The sequence below is a fragment of the Dendrobates tinctorius genome, unplaced genomic scaffold, assembly GCF_039654945.1.
Source record: "Dendrobates tinctorius isolate UK_male_01 unplaced genomic scaffold, ASM3965494v1 ptg000075l, whole genome shotgun sequence".
In the NCBI taxonomy this organism is placed as follows: domain Eukaryota; kingdom Metazoa; phylum Chordata; class Amphibia; order Anura; family Dendrobatidae; genus Dendrobates; species Dendrobates tinctorius.
Genome location: NW_027361743.1, coordinates 16,639,277 through 16,657,917, shown reverse-complemented (window position 1 = coordinate 16,657,917; position 18,641 = coordinate 16,639,277). Strand labels below are relative to the sequence as shown.

Below are 18,641 nucleotides of genomic sequence, written 5' to 3'. Positions count from 1 at the left end.
CTGGAGTTTACTATTGTCCGGCTACCAGAGTTCCAAATATGACAACCTTGATTGAATTAAAACTTTAAGGCTATGTGCACACGTCCGGAATTCCCGCGGATTTTATGCGTTTTTGCCGCGTTTTTTCGCCGCGAAAACGCTGCAAAAACACATAATATAAGCAACCCATTGAATTCAATGCCATTCCACACATGCTGTGCTAATGCTGCGTGTTTTTCCGCTGCGGAATCGCATCGCGGAAAAATACGCAGCATGCTCATTCTTTTTGCGGAATTGCGGGAATTTCACACACAGAGGAATGCATTTTTCTGCTTACTTTCTGCATGTAGCTATGCCCACCATGCGCAAAGTAAGCGGAAAATGTGCGGATGGTACCCACGGTCTGGAGGAGAGGAGATTCTCTTCCAGGCTCTGGGTACCATATCCGTGTTAAAAAAGAATTGAAATAAAAAATCGTGATAGTCTCACCTTCTGGCATCCCACGCAGCGTCCCCAGGCCTCAGCGATGCTCCGGGCAAGTCCCGTTCCCAGCGATGCCTTGTGACAATGACCTTTGATGATGTAGCGGTCTCACGAGATGCTACGTCATCTGGGGTCATTGCCGCAAGGCATCGCTGGGAACGGGACTTGCCGGGAGCATCGTGAGGATCGGGAATGCTCTGGGGGCCGCCGGAAGGTGAGAATATCACGATTTTTTCATTATTTTTAACATTCTGTCTTTTTACTACTGATGCTGCATAGGCGGCCTCAATAGTCAAAAGTTGGTCACACTTGTCAAACACTATGTTTGACAAGTGTGACCAACCTGTCAATCAGTTTTTCAAGCGATGCTACAGATCGCCTGCAAAACGCTAGTTTTTTCGCGGGAATTATGCATGTGGATTTCTCGCCTCTTTCCCGCGGCAGGGAGTTGCAGAATTGCCACGGAAATTTCTGCGTGAATTCCGGACGTGTGCACATAGCCTAAATTCTTGGGAATGCAGCAACTGATGTAAGATATAAGATGACAATGGATTTACAATTCAAACACCTGCATGATTATACTGTATATGCTGTTTGGAGAAGGGTTGATCTTAAAGCAGTTAGCCACTATTTTATAAGTCCCTTAAATGTGAACTAACTTCCATAAATAAGATTTTTTTGTAATTACCTTTTTACTTCCAAATCCTGCTGTGAGCTGAGCTGCTCTCCTGGTCATATCAGCAGGGCTCTATTCAGCAGAGCTCGTTCTCTGCGTCTGTGCATTCTACTGCAGACACAGCTCTCCCAATTTCCTGCACTTTTTCCCTCAAGAGTTCTCTCTTGTATATGTACAATATGTATACAACGGAGTATATACTGTATGTGCGGGTGTATATCTAATATATAAAGCTCAAAGTGTGTATGTATGTATGTGTGTATGTGTGTATGTGTGTGTGTGTGTGTGTGTGTGTCCGGGATAGGCATCCGCACCGTCGCAGCTACAGCCACAAAATTTGGCACAGTCACACGTCTGGCCCCCGAGAGTGTCATAGGCTATGTTGTGAGGCGAAATTTTAACCCCGCACATTCCAATTCACCAAACAATTTTGCCCCAGCTACATAATGGGGAAAAAGTGTATGCGTATCAAGCCCCGCCCCTCATTATGATGTCATTATGGTTGCCTTGGCGACGCTAATGTCATCATAGGTTGCAAGCCCCGCCGCTCATTATGATGTCATAATGGTTGACTATGGGATGGAGGATGTGTGATGGGTATATGGGCACTAGACTATGGGATGGAGGATGTGTGATGGGTATATGGGCACGGGACTATGGGATGGCGGATATGTATGACGGGTATATGGGCACGGGACTATGGGATGGCGGATATGTATGACGGGTATATGGGCACGGGACTATGGGATGGAGGATGTGTGATGGGTATATGGGCACTGGACTATGGGATGGAGGATATGTATGACGGGTATATGGGCACGGGATTATGGGATGGCGGATATGTATGACGGGTATATGGGCACGGGACTATGGGATGGCGGATATGTATGATGGGTATATGGGCACTCTACTATGGGATGTAGGATATGTATGATGGGTATATGGGCACTCTACTATGGGATGCAGGATATGTATGATGGGTATATGGGCACGGGACTATGGGATGGAGAATATGTATGATGGGTATATGGGCATGGGACTATGGGATGGAGGATGTGTAATGGGTATATGGGCACTGGACTATGGGATGGAGGATATGTATGATGGGTATATGGGCACGGGACTATGGGATGGAGGATAATTATAATTTGTTATAATTAACCACAGTTGGTTACTATGCCCGGGCAGCGCCGGGCTCTTCAGCTAGTATATATATATATATATATATATATATATATATATATACATAGAGAGAGAAATAAATGTATATGCCATACACCCTGCTTTATGTAAATGCACCATGCTGTATTCCCTCTATAATACACTATGGCCCTGATTCATAGAATCATAGAATCATAGAATCGTAGAGTTGGAAGGGACCTCCTGGGCCATCTGGTCCAACCCCCTGCTCAAAGCAGGATTCACTAAATCATCCCAGTCAGATGTCTGTCCAGCCTCTGTTTGAAGACTTCCATTGAAGGAGAACTCACCACTTCTCGTGGCAGCCTGTTCCACTCATTGATCACTCTAACTGTCAAAAAGTTTTTTCTAATATCTAATCTGTGTCTCCTCCCATTCAGTTTCATCCCATTGCTTCTAGTCTTTCCTTGTGCAAATGAGAATAAAGTTGATCCTTCTACAATGTGACAGCCCTTTAGATATTTGTAGACAGCTATTAAGTCTCCTCTCAGTCTTCTCTTTTGCAAACTAAACATTCCCAAATCCTGCAACCTTTCCTCATAAGACAGGGTTTGCAGACCGGTCACCATTCTGGTCGCTCTTTTCTGAACTTGCTCCAGTTTGTTGATGTCTTTTTTAAAATGTGGTGCCCAAAACTGGACACAATATTCCAGATGAGGTCTGACCAAAGAGGAGTAGAGGGAAATAATGACTTCACGTGATCTAGACTGTATGCTTCTGTTAATACATCCTAGAATTGCATTTGCCTTTTTTGCTGCTGCATCACACTGTTGACTCATATTCAGTCTGTGATCTATTAGTATACCCAAGTCTTTTTCACATGTGCTGTCACTTAGCCCTATTCCTCCCATTCTATATATGCTTTTTTCATTTTTATTGCCCAGATGTAGTACTTTGCATTTCTCCCTGTTAAAAACCATTCTGTTTGTTGCTGCCCACTTCTCCAGTTTATTTAAATCTTTTTGAATCCTCTCTCTCTCTTCTCTAGTATTAGCTATCCCTCCTAGCTTTGTGTCATCAGCAAATTTAATCAGTTTACCCTCAATTCCTTCATCTAAATCGTTGATAAAGATATTGAACAATACAGGGCCCAGGACAGAGCCCTGTGGTACCCCACTTGAGACATTCTTCCAACTGGATGTGCAGCCATTTACGACCACTCTTTGGGTCCGATCACTAAGCCAGTTATGAATCCACCTAACAGTTGCCTTGTCCATTCCATACTTAGTCATTTTTTCAATAAGGATTGTATGAGAGACTTTGTCAAATGCTTTGCTGAAGTCAAGATATACTATATCTACAGCATTTCCTTGATCCACCCAATCAGTGATACCGTCATAGAAGGAAATTAAGTTAGTCTGACATGACTTATTAGTTACAAACCCATGCTGACTCTGTTTAATCACTTCATTCTTATCCAGGTATTGACATACATGTTGTTTAATAATTTGTTCAAAGATCTTTCCTGGTATAGAAGTCAGACTCACCGGCCTATAGTTACCTGGGTCCACCTTCTTCCCCTTTTTGAAGATAGGAACAACATTTGCTCTTCTCCAGTCTTCTGGCACTTCTCCTGTTCTCCAAGAATTTTCAAAGATTATAGAGAGGGGTTCAAAAATTTCTTCTGCTATCTCCTTCAGTACTCTGGGGTGTAATTCATCTGGACCTGGAGACTTGAATTCATTTAGGCTAGCTAAGTGTTTCCTCACTATCTTTCTGTTTATAGATATCCTGGATTCTTCTATTCCCTTAATAGGACAGTGAATAACAGTTGATGTTACATTTCCTTTCTGAGAGAAAACAGATGCAAAATAGGAATTTAAAAGTTCAGCCTTCTCAACATCCTGTCTTACCATTTCATCATTTTCATCCTGTAAAAATCCTATAGCATCTTTGACTTTTCTTTTACTTTTGACATATCCCCAAAATCCTTTATTATTGCTTTTGACATCTCTTGCAAGCCTCAATTCATTTTCAGCTTTAGATAATCTGATTTGTGCCCTGCAGGTTCTGCAGACAGCATTATATTCTTCTTTAGATATGCCTCCCTCTTTCCATTTTATAAACATTTTTTTCTTCCTTTTTAGCATGTGCTTAAGTTCTGTGTTCATCCATCCTGGTTTCCTTAACTGCTTCCTATTCTTCCCTCTTTTTGGAATTGTTAACAACTGTGCTTTGAGAATTTCATTTTTCAAGATTTCCCATCCTTCCTGGACATTTTTGTCTTTAAGGATATCCAGCCATTGGATCCCTCCAATTCTCTTTCTGAATCCCTTAAAATCTGCCTTTCTGAAATCTAACCTTGACGTCTGAGTCTTCACAGGTCTTCCGCCTCTAGTTATCCAAAATTCTAAAATAGCATGGTCGCTACCTCCTAGGGTCCCAGCCACTTTTACCTCCTCAACCATTTCCTCCCTGTTTATAAGGATTAGATCCAAGGTAGCAGTTCCCCTTGTTTTCTCCCTTACCTTTTGGAAGATAAAGTTGTCAGCAAGAGAGGATACGAATTTCCTTGACCTGTTAGTTTTGCCTGAGAGAGATTCCCAACAAATGTCTGGATAGTTGAAATCTCCCATGACAACTATGTCATATTTTTTGGAGAACTTGGCCATTTGATGCATAAAGAGTTCATCCATAGCTTCAGCTTGCACAGGCGGCCTGTAGTAAATGCCTACAATGGTGTCCTTTCCATTGTTCTGTCCTTGTATTCTTACCCAAACAGTTTCCACAGAACTCCCAGTCTCTGAAGCTTCAATCTCTGTGCAGATATACGCGTTTCCAACATACAATGCGACACCCCCTCCTCGTTTATCAAGTCTGTTTCTTGCAAATAAGTTGTATCCTTCTAGTCTTGTATTCCAATCATGTGTATTGTCCCACCAAGTTTCAGTGATTCCAATGACATCATATTTCTTTTCCTGTGTTAGTAGTTCCAATTCTCCTTGTTTGTTGCCCATGCTTTGTGCATTAGTATAGAAACATTTTAGTTTGTGATTGGTATCTCTTTCTCCAATATTTTTATTAATTAGATTCTTTCGTCTTTGTTCTTCCTTTCCACTTCTAATAGCAGAGTTCTCAATAGCATTTGTCAGGTGTATGGCTTTTTCTGGTCTTTTGCTTCCCTTCCCATGTTGTTCTAGTTTAAAGCTCTCCTTACAAGTGTAGCAAGGCGACTTCCAAATACATGCTTACCAGTCTTCGTAAGGTGCACCCCATCTCTAGCAAGTAGTCCATCGTATAAGTAGTTCACTCCGTGATCCAGAAATCCAAATCGTTGCTGACGGCACCATCGACGTAGCCAGTTGTTTACCTGCAGAATCTTATTCCACCTCCTTGTTCCATGGCCATCCACTGGGAGGATGGAAGAGAAGACCACCTGCGCTCCCAGTTCTTTCACTTTCTTGCCTAAGTCTTCAAAGTCTCTGCAGATGGTTTCCAGGTCGTTTCTTGCAGTGTCATTTGTCCCCACATGTAGTAGCAGGAATGGGTAGTCATCTGTAGGTCTGAAGAGTCCTGATATCCTGTCAGACACATCTTTAATTTTTGCACCTGGAAGACAACACATTTCTCTTGAAGTAATATCCGGTCTGCAGATAGCGGCCTCAGTTCCTCTCAACAGGGAATCCCCCATGACCACCACTCTCCGTTTCTTCTTCACAACATTTTTCTTTCTCCATCCAGGAGGACTCTGAAGGCGTACAAGGTTGCTGCTTGTTGGCAAAGTCTTATCCTGATGTATTTCTTCATTGTTTTCCTGCGTGAGAGCCTGGTACTGGTTTCTGAGCAGTATGGGTGCTGACTGCCTCCTGATCCTCCTGCTTCTCTGGGTCACATGTCTCCATTCCTCTGTTTCTTCAGGTGCACTTCGAATTTCTTCTCTTTCTGTAACATGAAGAGATAATTCTGTTCTGTCCAAGAACTCTTCACCTTCCTTAATGATCTTCAACGTAGCTAACCTCTCTTCGAGATTTTGCAACTTTTCCTCCAACAGGGACACAAGCTTGCATTTGTGGCATGTGAAGTTTGGCTTTTCCACTGGTAAGTCTGTGAACATGTAGCAAGAAATGCAGCTCACCAAATGGCTCCTGGCCTCTTCCATCTTGAGATTTCTTAAAAACGATGAAAGATGAACCCAAATTCGGTTTTTCCGATTTCCTCTTTTCAGCTGCAACGGCCAAAACCCAGTGATCGTTGAGCTCGCGGAGACTCTTCACTTATCCCAGAAGGCACTGGGAATATGCAAATGATCTCCTCAAGACTCTTCCCCTGGTTTTCCGATTTCCTCTTTTCAGCTGCAACGGCCAAAACCCAGTGATCGTTGAGCTCGCGGAGACTCTTCACTTATCCCAGAAGGCACTGGGAATATGCAAATGATCTCCTCAAGACTCTTCCCCTGGTTTTCCGATTTCCTCTTTTCAGCTGCAACGGCCAAAACCCAGTGATCGTTGAGCTCGCGGAGACTCTTCACTTATCCCAGAAGGCACTGGGAATATGCAAATGATCTCCTCAAGACTCTTCCCCTGGTTTTCCGATTTCCTCTTTTCAGCTGCAACGGCCAAAACCCAGTGATCGTTGAGCTCGCGGAGACTCTTCACTTATCCCAGAAGGCACTGGGAATATGCAAATGATCTCCTCAAGACTCTTCCCCTGGTTTTCATCAAGAACGGCAGAAGAATTGTGTGGAGGGGGCCGTAGTGTGTATGCGCTCCTGATTCATTAAGAAACACACATAAAAATAGGAAAAAAAACATAGAGAAATAACACAGTTACATTAATGCTCTAATTACTTACATAATTACTGTTATTGTTTGTTTTAGGTGATTATCTGCATATTTATATAAATATAAAACACAAAGCAGTTTATAGACAATAAAACAGAAAATGCAAGAAAGATCCAATAAACAAGCTCAGGGGGAACAATCTGACACAGAGGGATGCAGCATCCCGCCTACGAGGGTCTAAAATCTGCAATGAAAGGCAGAATATGACATCAGATGCTAGTTAGAAGAGTTATTGTAGTTTAAAGGTGGTGGGTTATCAGGTTGATTTTTGAAGGTTTGGATGTTGGGAAAAAGTCTGACGCGTTGAAGGGTTTGTCTCATCTTTAGTAATGTGTAATATTAAGCAGTGCTTGGAAAAGCATGCAACTCTGCAGTTTACCTCCTCTCAAAGAACCTCAAGACTGGAAGGACTTCTAATTCTACAGTGTACAGCTCATTGCTGAATTGCCACCCTTCATTCATGTAGTGGCCAGTTACCTAAGCAAGAAGCATGTACAGCTTGCAGGCTCTGTGGTTTAGAACCTGTAAGTGCCACACTGGCGCTATCACTAAATTCAGACACTTTTCAGTTCCTCTAGGCTTCTTCAGAAGAGAACATTGACAACATGAAATCCATCCATGGGAATAAAACCAGATATACAGTATATTATATTGCAGGATGTGCTGTTCCATAGTGACATAAAACTAGTGTTAAAAGGAGGGGGAAAAGGAAAGTGAGGAGGAATTAGATATAAGAACAATAGAAAGGAGGTAGGTGGGAGAGGGAAGAGGGGCAGGAGGTGTAGGAACAACAAGGACTCATATCTATGGGATCAGCTTTCCCCAATAAAGGCCAGATATTCATCAGAGACTCTAAATTTTATCCAATAAAACCATGTCTTGTAGAAACCTTCAAAGGAGTTATTGACAGTAGAGGGATAACCAGAGGGAAACCGTCGGCATGGAGTTCTTTTTCAAAAGCAAAGGAATCACTAGATTCACCTTTTCACAAAAATGAGTGAGACATTTGCTGGAAAAAAATTGCTATCAGGTATCCTTCCTCCTCCCCGCTTCTCCAATACATGGGATTAGCTTCAGGGAAGATGGAATGTCAGCGAGTTGGGACCCTATACCAACAAGACAATAGTTTCTAACTGACCTCATGGTAGCGAGAGCAAATAGATGAATTGTGTGTTAAGGTGAAAATGTGCCTCCACTGATCCTTTCAAAGGGAAATGCCAAAATCACCTTCCCATTGGGTTTGAAGGTGGCAGGTGAGTCAAGGGCTTCAATCAGTAGGGAGTAGGAGAAGGATTGAGTGTGTCGAAAGTTGTTTAGTCATTATTATAAAAAGATCAGCTGGGGAGTGATTGAAAAAATGTGTCAAATGGCCGACTCCAGATTCCCAAGGAAGATGGAGTAGAGATGCTGATAAGGTGCTCCTTTTGAAGGCTAGTTTTGTCTAACTCCAAAATGAGATTTCCTCAAGTAGCCACTGTTTAGTCAGGTACGAAAGACATTGTTATCCAATCCCGAGGGAAAAAGGAGAGTACCCAAAATGGGGTACATAGAGGTGGATTGCAGTATAATATGTGAGATGATCACAGGGTGGATTCAACAGACGAGGGTAGCCCCAATTGTGGGGTAAGTTTTGAGTGACTTAACCAAGTCCAGCCAGGGAACAGCAATCAGAGGGATATTTGTACAGCTTTCCTCAATCCGGCCTCAAGCCTTCCTTCCACCATTCCTACACCAATCCAGAATTCTAGAAAGGTGAGTGGCAATTATAGTAAGATCTGAAATTGGCCAAGAATATAGCCCAGAGGACTCCGGAAGATATAAAACAGTTACTCTGATCCAAGGGTGTTTACCTGACCATATAAGCTTGGTTTGTACCATTGCAAGACTCCTGAAGGATGAGGGAGCCCCAACCAGAAGAGCTTGTATTAGATACAAGATCCTGCACTGATTGGAGTAATAAAGGAAGGTTGAGCGTGTATGTCAAGCTTACGTCTTTCTGTAGAAAGATTCCTAACTATTTTAGGGATGAATTGGTGCACTTGAAATTAATGTGGCTTTCAAGGGCTTTATTGTCGAGGAAGGAATGTTAATGCACAAGGCCTCTGATTTGGAGAAGTTGATTTTAAAATTAGATGTCATTGTATGAGCGGAATTCTGCCATTAAGTTTGAAGCTGCCTCTACTTTCAGAATGGAAAAAAACTCAGTTCATGCCATTGGTCCGATCTGTCAGTATTCAAGAGCTCACTGCCCCGAGAATATGAGAAACTAGGGAGAGATGTGCTCCTGAAGCAATCAGATTAGATATCCCCTTGACGGTAGTGAGTTCTAAAACATGTGATACACAGCTGACCTCTCGAAAACGGAGTGAAGTGAATAAAAAATGAAATGCTAATGTATATGTGCCGAAAATGTCATCGATAGAAGTTACTAAATTTCCCATAAGACTTAGCATCTTTCAGCCCCTTTAATGTGAAAATAAAACAAATATTACATTCTGTAATGGTGAAATTGGCAGCACCATAGTATGAAGTCACAAGAACTTCATCCATTGTGTACACGATTTGTATGTATAGTCTCCCCTACATTTTTTTGGGTGGATTTGTACAGAATCTGCAAGGTAAAAATGTCTTCTTGTCTTGGTGGTATTCAGCGCTCTTAAACCAAGTTGTCAAATGTAGTCTTTCAATGCATAGGCCCAATTTGCGTAAGTAGACTACGCAAATTGAGAAGTAGCAGAATGACTAGTCATCTTCAAAGCCAACTTCAGAAGAAGAATACGCTTTAATCAATGAGTGATCTTTGGTGAGGGAGGAGAATTTGTTCAATTTTTCCTTGTAATTGGTGCAATAGTTAATACTCGTTGTTTGGCTTCAGTTGTCCTTTAGCATCACATTAATTTTGCCACCCTTCATTGAACCTTGAAAGGAAAAATGTGGAACAAAGGTTCAGTCTTCTCCATAGCTTCTAATCAAACGGTGTTTGATATACGGGGAATGAAGGAAAGGATGGCGAACTGTGTGATTTACTTGCTTCAATTAAAAAAAAAAATCTTAAGAAGACCATATTTCTAAGGAATTATTAATGTCTCACTGAAAATGTGAAATTTCCTAATTAACTATGCTTAGCTATGTGTCTCCCCCAGTCATCCGTGTGTTAAATGCAGCTAAGGAATAGAAATAAGGATTTTCTGACTATTACCTATGATATTGTATTGGCTAAATAATTTATGTTTCCGTTCAATAAGAGACTTTAATCAGTTCCAACAAAAGTCCAATTTTGTTTTAATTAACTGGACTTGTGGATTTGATGTATGGGGGGAATTCATTGGGAGAAGGATTCTTTAAGTCCGTTTTTCTTCTGGCTTCGTTGCCGTTATTCGAGTCAAGTTTATCAATGTCGATTGAGTTTGCGTATCCTTACACGTAACACTTCTGTCTTTAGTAGGTTTTCCTCTTATTATGTCGTTATTACCTTACTGTTGTGTGAGTTGAAACTTTTTGGAAAGTTACAGCTAATAAATCTGACTTAAACCTTATTTACACGGCCAATTTTTTAAAAACTGATAAAAAAGCAAAACATCAAAAATTTGTGCTGAAAAATGGCGATTTTATGAAATTTGCAACATTCTGACACCAAAAAATTGTAAAAAAAAAAACCCTTGATAAATGACCTCTATGTGTGACTTTACAAGCTTACCAGATATAGCCATATTTTGAGCTTTGTGATTGCGTTTTACATATATTAAAAAAGACTCCTTACCCAAAATGCTGATTTGCACGCCTCACATAAACAATCTTAGGCTAGGTTCACATTAGCATTTGAGTCTGCAGCGTATCATCCACATGCACAAACGCATGTTTACGCAGCGTTTTTATGTGCATTATCTTACGCATGACGGAAAACCGCTGTGTGTGCATGCGTTTTTGCATGCGTTTGCGTTGTTTATGCGCATGCGTTCGATATGACACCGGACAAAAATGGGCGTGTCTCATGGGATTTCCATTTTGAAGAAAGCATGCATATGAATGTCCTTGCGTACCAATGCGTTCCCATAGACAGTAATGCATTTTTACGCACTCATCTGCATATTTGATGGATTTTTGATGCCTCAAAAAATGCAACATGTTGCAATTTCCGGACACCGCCGCACACTGTGAAACAACGCATGTGTACGCAAATAAATATATGTATGTATGACGCATGTGGATCTATACGGATCAAACGCTGCGCACACAGGCGCAAATGTGAAACCAGCCTTAGTCGTTCAAAGGAACTGAAAAAGTCAGCGTGGTGTTTCCTTTAAATACTTAAAAATAAACCAAAAGAGAGGCGCAACACATGTGCGGTAGGGGAAAAGGTATTCAACTCACCTCTGGTAGCTGTGCATGCCAGGCACAACGCTGCTAAGCGGTGAATGTCGGCAGTCCTGGACTCCTGGAGCGCTTCAGCACCTTCCGCCTGCTCCTGGCGTCCTGCTCAGGAGCCATAATGTAGTGAAAAACGATGAAAGGTGGGCAGTGAAGATCCACAGGGCGCCACGCTCTGAGTCAGGAACCACCCAGGTCAGATAAGAAAAGTCGATTTATTCAAAAAACAACGCAATTCAGGGATGATCTGTCCCTTTCATCAGGTGATTACCAAATGTATACTATGCTCAGTGCTTTAAAGAGACAGGCACTTGGTTGATAACTAATTGCACACAGGCTTTAAAAATCTTGAACATATATCATTTTTCACTTAATAAATACTTAGAGGGAGAGATGAACAAATCAATTCACAGAATCCTGGTCCAGCAGCCAGGCCAGTATTTTGTGACTGCCATGCTGGCATCCTTGATGCTTCTTCTGAATAGTAGACCTGGCATGACATTATAGGTCTGCAACAATGACAAATCAAAAAGGGACCCAGGGGGAATCATCAGGTAGGAAGTGGTTTACAGAGATCCTATATGAGCAGCCAAGGAATACTGACATAGCCTCTAGACCAGGGTCCTCAGAATTTATTCACTCATCTCTACTTAAAGGTGTTGTCAAGCTTTGAGGACAATTTTTTTTTTTACTTCAAATGTATGCATTAGTGGTTTTCAACCTTGATGTGGTCTGTGGGCATAAGTCAACAAAGAGGAGCTCAGTAGAAGACAAGATTTCTAATGTTTGATCATCAGAACGAGTTCACTGACAGATTCTTGGATAAAAGGAACCTTTCGTGTCCACAAAAGCATCTATCTACAGATATTGGATTAATTTGCAGGTAAATAGCATTTATGTCCTGTGCGACGGCTTATAGAGCAGCAGCTGCAGGGAGAAAATAAAGTTTTATTTTCCCTGCGACTGCTCATTTCCAGTCATCTGGACGGGGCAGGGAGCGGTGACAGTCATCTGGCACTGTATAATGAGAGCAGCTGTTATCACTTCCCGGCACATTGAATCAATGCCTGCTCTGCAGTGTTTGTGCAGCATGTGTGTGCAGAGCAGGCTGTCAATCAAAGTGCCGGGGAGCGATTACAGCCGACAGTGACTGATGACTGTAACGGCTACCTGCCCCGTCCAGATGACTAGAAATGAGCGGCTAACAGTGGACAATCCCTTTTAAGGCTTTAGGGCAGAGACACATTGGCGTATTTCTCCTGCGATAATCGTATCGTACTGAACGGACTGGCCGGCACCTGAGCATGACAGCATGATGGATTACTATGCAGCTGTCAAGCTCAGGTCAGGAGAGCAGACAGCCAGTGCGAGTTTTACAATGCGATTCTCGGACGAAAAATACAGCAGTGTGACTCTGCCCATAAAGGGAATCTGTCACCCCTTTTTTTGACTATGAGCTGCTGGCACCGCCATCAGGGGCTGATCTACAGCATTCTGTAATGCTGTAGATCAGCCCCTGATGTAACCTGAAAGAGAAGAAAAAGGAGTTATATTATACTCACCAGGGGCGGTCCGGTTTTGGTCCGATGGGTGTTGCGGTCTGGCACCTCCCATCTTCTAACGGTGATGTCCTCTCCTTTTCTGCCTGTCATGGCTCCGGCGCACTGCTCTGTCCTGTTGAGGGCAGAGCAGAATACTGCAGTGTACAGGCGCCGGACCTCTCCCTGCACCTGCGCACTGCAGAACTCTGCCCTCAACAGGGAAGAGCATTGCGCCAGCTCTGGAACCACAACAGGCAGCAAAGAAGAGGACGTCACCGTTAGAAGATGGGAGGCACCATACCGGACAGCTACACCCATCGGACCGGACTGGACCCCCAGGTCAGTATAATATAACTCCTTTTTCTTATCTTTCAGGTTACTTCGGGGGCTTATCTACAGCATTACAGAATGCTGTAGATAAGCCCCTGATGTCGGTGCCGGCAGCTCATAGTCGAAAAAGGGGTGACAGATTCCCTTTAAAGAAGATAGAAAGCTCCAAAGCAAAGGCAGCAAGCAACAATATTCTGGCTGCCAGCTGCCAGTGTATGAACAGTATTTTTTACTCAGTACTCAGAACAGTATTTGATCTCTTGCTGCTGATTTTGTAAGTTTGCCCACTGACAAAGACATGAACAGTCTATAATTTTAAGTGGTAGGTTAATTTTAACATTGAGAGATAGAATATTAAAAATAAAATCCAGAAAATCACATTGTATAAATTATATACCGTAAATTTATATTTGGATTTTATTTTTTATGTTGTATCTCTCAATGTTAAAATTAATCTACCACTTAAAATTATAGACTGTTCATGTCTTTGTCAGTGGGCAAACCTACAAAATCAGCAAGGGATCAAATAATTATTTCCCCCACTGTATACTCACTATCTTCCCCTTTTGGTGTCTTTTAGCAAGTCTAGGAGTGAAACTTGGTATCAGAAAAATCAGAAAAACAGCTTTAATGTACATAAAGATATATTATGCAGGGGTTCACGGTTAGTATATTCTCAACAACATGCTACAACGATATTATATCTAAGTAACACTCCCTGAACTAAGGACTCGGCAAACCTTAACTTGACATTTAACACATGAAAAGCCACGGAAACCGTCAGTTCATGGTTTGCTGCATCATAGTATGTTACTTGATAATGTCAAGTCAAACCCTTCTGAAGCTTTGCTGCAATGCATCAATCAGTGTGTAAAGTTTGCTCAGGGCCGGTTTTAGACAAAGTGGGGCCAAGGGCAAAAGTTTAAAGTGGGGCCCCAAATGCTCACATATTGTACCCTCACACAACTTTTCTGTTGTATTTACAAGCACTAAGTTCAGGCCGCTAAACGAGTGTGATCGACAATATTGAAGTCATTTGACGCTTGTTTCTCAGCCTTTTTAGGGTAGGTGCACATGTTCTGTAATTGGCAGCGCTTTGGACGCAGCACATGTCCGCTGACGGCTATTGAATGGAGGTAACTCCGCATGTGATTACTGAATCATGCGGATTCACCACATCCAATATATTGTATGGGTGAGATTTAGCATGTGCAGACTCGCGTCTCCGCAAGACAAATGGACATGCTGTGGTCTGGAAAGATGCGCCGCGTGTTCGTCTCCATGGGTGAGCTGCAGGCGTGTGTGCACGCATAGTGGTCTTGGGTTTTCTTGAAATCACATCCACTATGTTGTAACATTTGGATGCTGCACAAGTATGCAGCGTCCAAACCGCATCATTTACTGACCGTGTGCACCTAACCTTACTCCAGCTGAGGAAGAATGATGGGTACAGATAGTGCTCGATACAGTATAATGCAGGTCCCATATAATCCAAATAGTAAAATGCACTCCCCATGGTCCTTGATACAGTATAATTCAGCCTCCTTCATAAAGTATAATGCAGCCCCCCAATACAGTATACTGCAGCCCCCCTCATAGAGTATAATGTAGCCCCCCTCATAGAGTATAATGTAGTCCCCTCATAGAGCATAATACAGCCCCCTTCAGAGTACAATGCAGTCAGACTATAGTGCAGCCCCCTAAGAGTATAATGCATCCCCACACACAGTATAATGCAGCCCCCCAAAGTATAAAGCCGTCCCCTCAGAGTATAATGCATCCCCCACACACAGTATAATGCAGACCCCCCACACACAGTATATTGCAGTCCCCGCACACACAGTATAATGCAGCCACCACACACACACAGTATAATGCAGCCCCTACACATAGTATAGTGAAGTCCCACCACAAACAGCATAGTGCAGCAAGCACACATACAACACAATATAGTGCAGTCCCACACACTGTATCGTGCAGCAGACACACACACACAATACTTACCTCTCCTCCTTGTTCCCCTGCTGCTCTGGCTTCTGCACAGTGTCTCAGCTTCTCATCAGCTCCCCTGCTGGCACACGCTGAGTCACAGGCAGAGGTGGAGTGATGGGAGAGGGAGCGTCACATGACGCTCTCTCCATCACTGCTTTCAACTGTATCTGCATCTATGATACCGATAAATTGAATGTGCGATGCGGGGAGGGGGCAGCGCCAGGATTCTCTTACTCAGGGGTCCCATAGGGCTCATGTGGTGTGCTGCTGTTAGCGGCACGCCACTGGCTGGGGGCCTCTAGAGGAGCGGGGGCCCTAGGCGGCTGCCTGGTCTGCTTTCCCCTAATGCTGGCCCTGTGTTTGCTGTATGAATGAGTCTGCAATCCTGCAAACAATTATATCTATTTTTCAGCTGAAGATTCAGAAACATTTTAAAAAGGGAACTTTCATCATTTTTTACATACTAAACGAGACACCTCTATGATGATTCTGCTGGAGATCTGAATAAAACCTATTTTTACTTTTATATTTCTCATCTCCGTCACAGAGATATTAGTTTGTACACTTTACACTATAACCAAGTGTGCATTAACAGAGATTCTTCACTGGGGGAGGTTACTTTTTCCCCTGCATGAAGCTGACCATTCATAAGCAGGAGGTATCATGCAGGAGAAAAAAAGACAAAGTCAAAACCGGCATTCTCTATGTGATATGGTAAGACAATAGGTCACACAGATCTCACTGCCGGCGATTATTGAGAGGAGAGTTGTGTGTCATTGCAAACAATGCTCGGCATCTATCCCAGGTATCAGGGAATACTTCAGAAAGAATGAAAATAATGTCCAATCCAGGTGATGAATTCCAAAAAAAAAGGGTTTATTCTGCCATATAAATGCAACGTTTCGACCTATAAGGTCTTTATCAAGTATGACCTTTTAGGTCGAAACGTAGTTCTATGGCAGAATAAACCTTTTTTTTTTTAATTCATCGCCTGGATTGAACGTTGTTCCCATTATTTCTGAAGTTGCTGATTTTCCAAGTGGGTTCCTTGGAGCTTGAACAGGCGTCCATACTTAGTGAGTGCTGTCAGCCTTTTCTTTATGTGCTTAGGTATCAGGGAATAATCTGGGAAAAATGTTCTAGATCCTGGAAATTAATACAAAGCACTGTATGTGACAAGCGCTGATGGCGCATAACACCACTATTATCACAGATCAGTTACTTCATCATGATTTGGCCGGTTTAATAAAAATGTGGTTAAAGGTCTTCTTTAGTTCAATAACAGCAAAACATCCTGACAATGGTAAAAAAATTGAAACATTGAATATTTCATAAAGTTATATAAAATTTGGTGATTAAATGTAACTACACTTTTAAAGTGATTTTGATCTGGAACCTCATTTGAGATTTTTCCCCAAATTTATTAAAACAAAGCATAAAGTGTAACACATGTTAACATGTTTTTAAAATGTTGCACCACTCAAGTTGTATTGTTTGTGGTTGGATGAAGTCCTGAGACCTTATGTAACTACTAAGCAAAAGCATGTAAGACTAAACATTCAATTTAGGAAAATCTCAAGTGTGATTATGGTGGTTTTAAAAATTCAAAATTCCCTACAATGAATGAGTGAAACAGGCTACCATGAGAGGTGGTGAGTTCTCCTTCAATGGAAGTCTTCACCCAGAGGCTGGACAGACATCTGTGTGAGATGGTTTAGTGAATTCTGCATTGAGCAGGGGGTAGGACACAATGACCCTGGAGGTCCCTTCCAACTCTAAAGCCCCCGTCACACACAGCGAGATTGCTGCTGAGTCACAAGTTTTGTGACGCAACAGCGATCTCACCAGCGATATCGTGTGTGTGACAGGATCGTGCTCAAAATCCCTGGACTTTTTTTGATCGTTGGTCTCCCGCTGGCCAGCACACATCGCTGCGTGTGGCAGGCGGGAGAGCAACGATCAGCGAGCTCCCAGCTGGTAACCAAGGTAAGCAGCGGGTTTCTAAGCGCCGCACGGCGCTTAGAAACCCGCTGTTTACCTTGGATACGAGCTCCCTGCACCATCACGCTGGTATCTAAGATACACAGCGACGCGCGTGCTCGTCGTCGCTGGTGATGATCGCTGTTTGGCAGCTCACCAGCGATCATGTAGCGACACACCAGCGGAATTTCACCCCCCAAACCTACTTATATGTACATTTAGGTCTTTCAAAGACAAATGTAATAATACCTTTACGTGACCAGTCTGTTACTCTGTTACAGAGAAATCAGTGTTTAAATTGATATGCAAATGAGGCTGAAGAGCCATTTGTAGATCTGAAGCCTCTGTCACTCTGGCTCTATTCCCTGCCCAATGCCGCCTCCTCCTCCTATTTGACTAACAGCCTTTATGCCATGTGATTTAGGGCAAAGTAACTGTCAATAAAGCAGGAGGATGTGGCGCTGGGCGGGAAAAGAGCTGGAGTGACCAAGACTTCAGATATACAAATAGCTCTTCAGCCTCATTTGCATATCAATTCAAATAGCAATTACTCAGGACCAGAGGAACGGACTGGCCTAGGAAAGGTATTGCTGGACTTGTGTTTGAAAGAGCTACATGCGCATATAAAGAGTTTGGAGTGTGAAATCCTGCTGACAGATTCCCTTTAAATATTTTTTCCTGTGAATGATAAGCCATGACATTACATTTGGCTGAAATCCAGTCTTTGGAACCCAAGTGGTCGTCCCAGAAGTCAGATCCCCACTGATCAGGAAGCGTCATTATTACCATCGTTATGAGGTGCAGAGATCAGCATTTACACCCAGTGATCTCTATAAGTAACACTTTATTACTGAGCTAAATTCTATTATACATTGTAAATTCAGCTGTATGAGTTTGGCATTAAAACTTTAGCACAGTAAATACAGTAAACCTCTATGCCAGGAACTACTCAGCGTGAAGTAATACATACTTTAACGTAACAGTCCATTAACTTTAATAGTGTCTTTCATTAGGTGTAGTTACCGCAAATGTCACTGATCATGGTTATTGGAGGGGAAGAATTCAATAAAGCTAGATCAAGTCTATTAAAGGCATAGTTACTCAAAGCCAATATAAATCTATGGGAATTAACTTTTCAAAACTTGTTACCTGAAGCATTAGATCCATTTTTTTTTTGCCCATAAAACAACTAATTTAGGGCTTTGGGGAAACATTTGGGTGGTGTGTCGTAATTAGAAGATTGCCTTGTCGCACATGTAATGTCAGAGTTTGCAACTATTATGATAAGTTCACACTGGGCGTTTTTGTTGC

General features: G+C 42.4%; 1 protein-coding gene across 4 annotated transcripts in view; it reads left to right on the top strand.

The window, feature by feature from the left end:
* Positions 1-18,641, top strand: part of SGCG (sarcoglycan gamma) — a 390,616-nt gene that overhangs the window by 187,283 nt on the left and 184,692 nt on the right. The window lies entirely within an intron of this gene.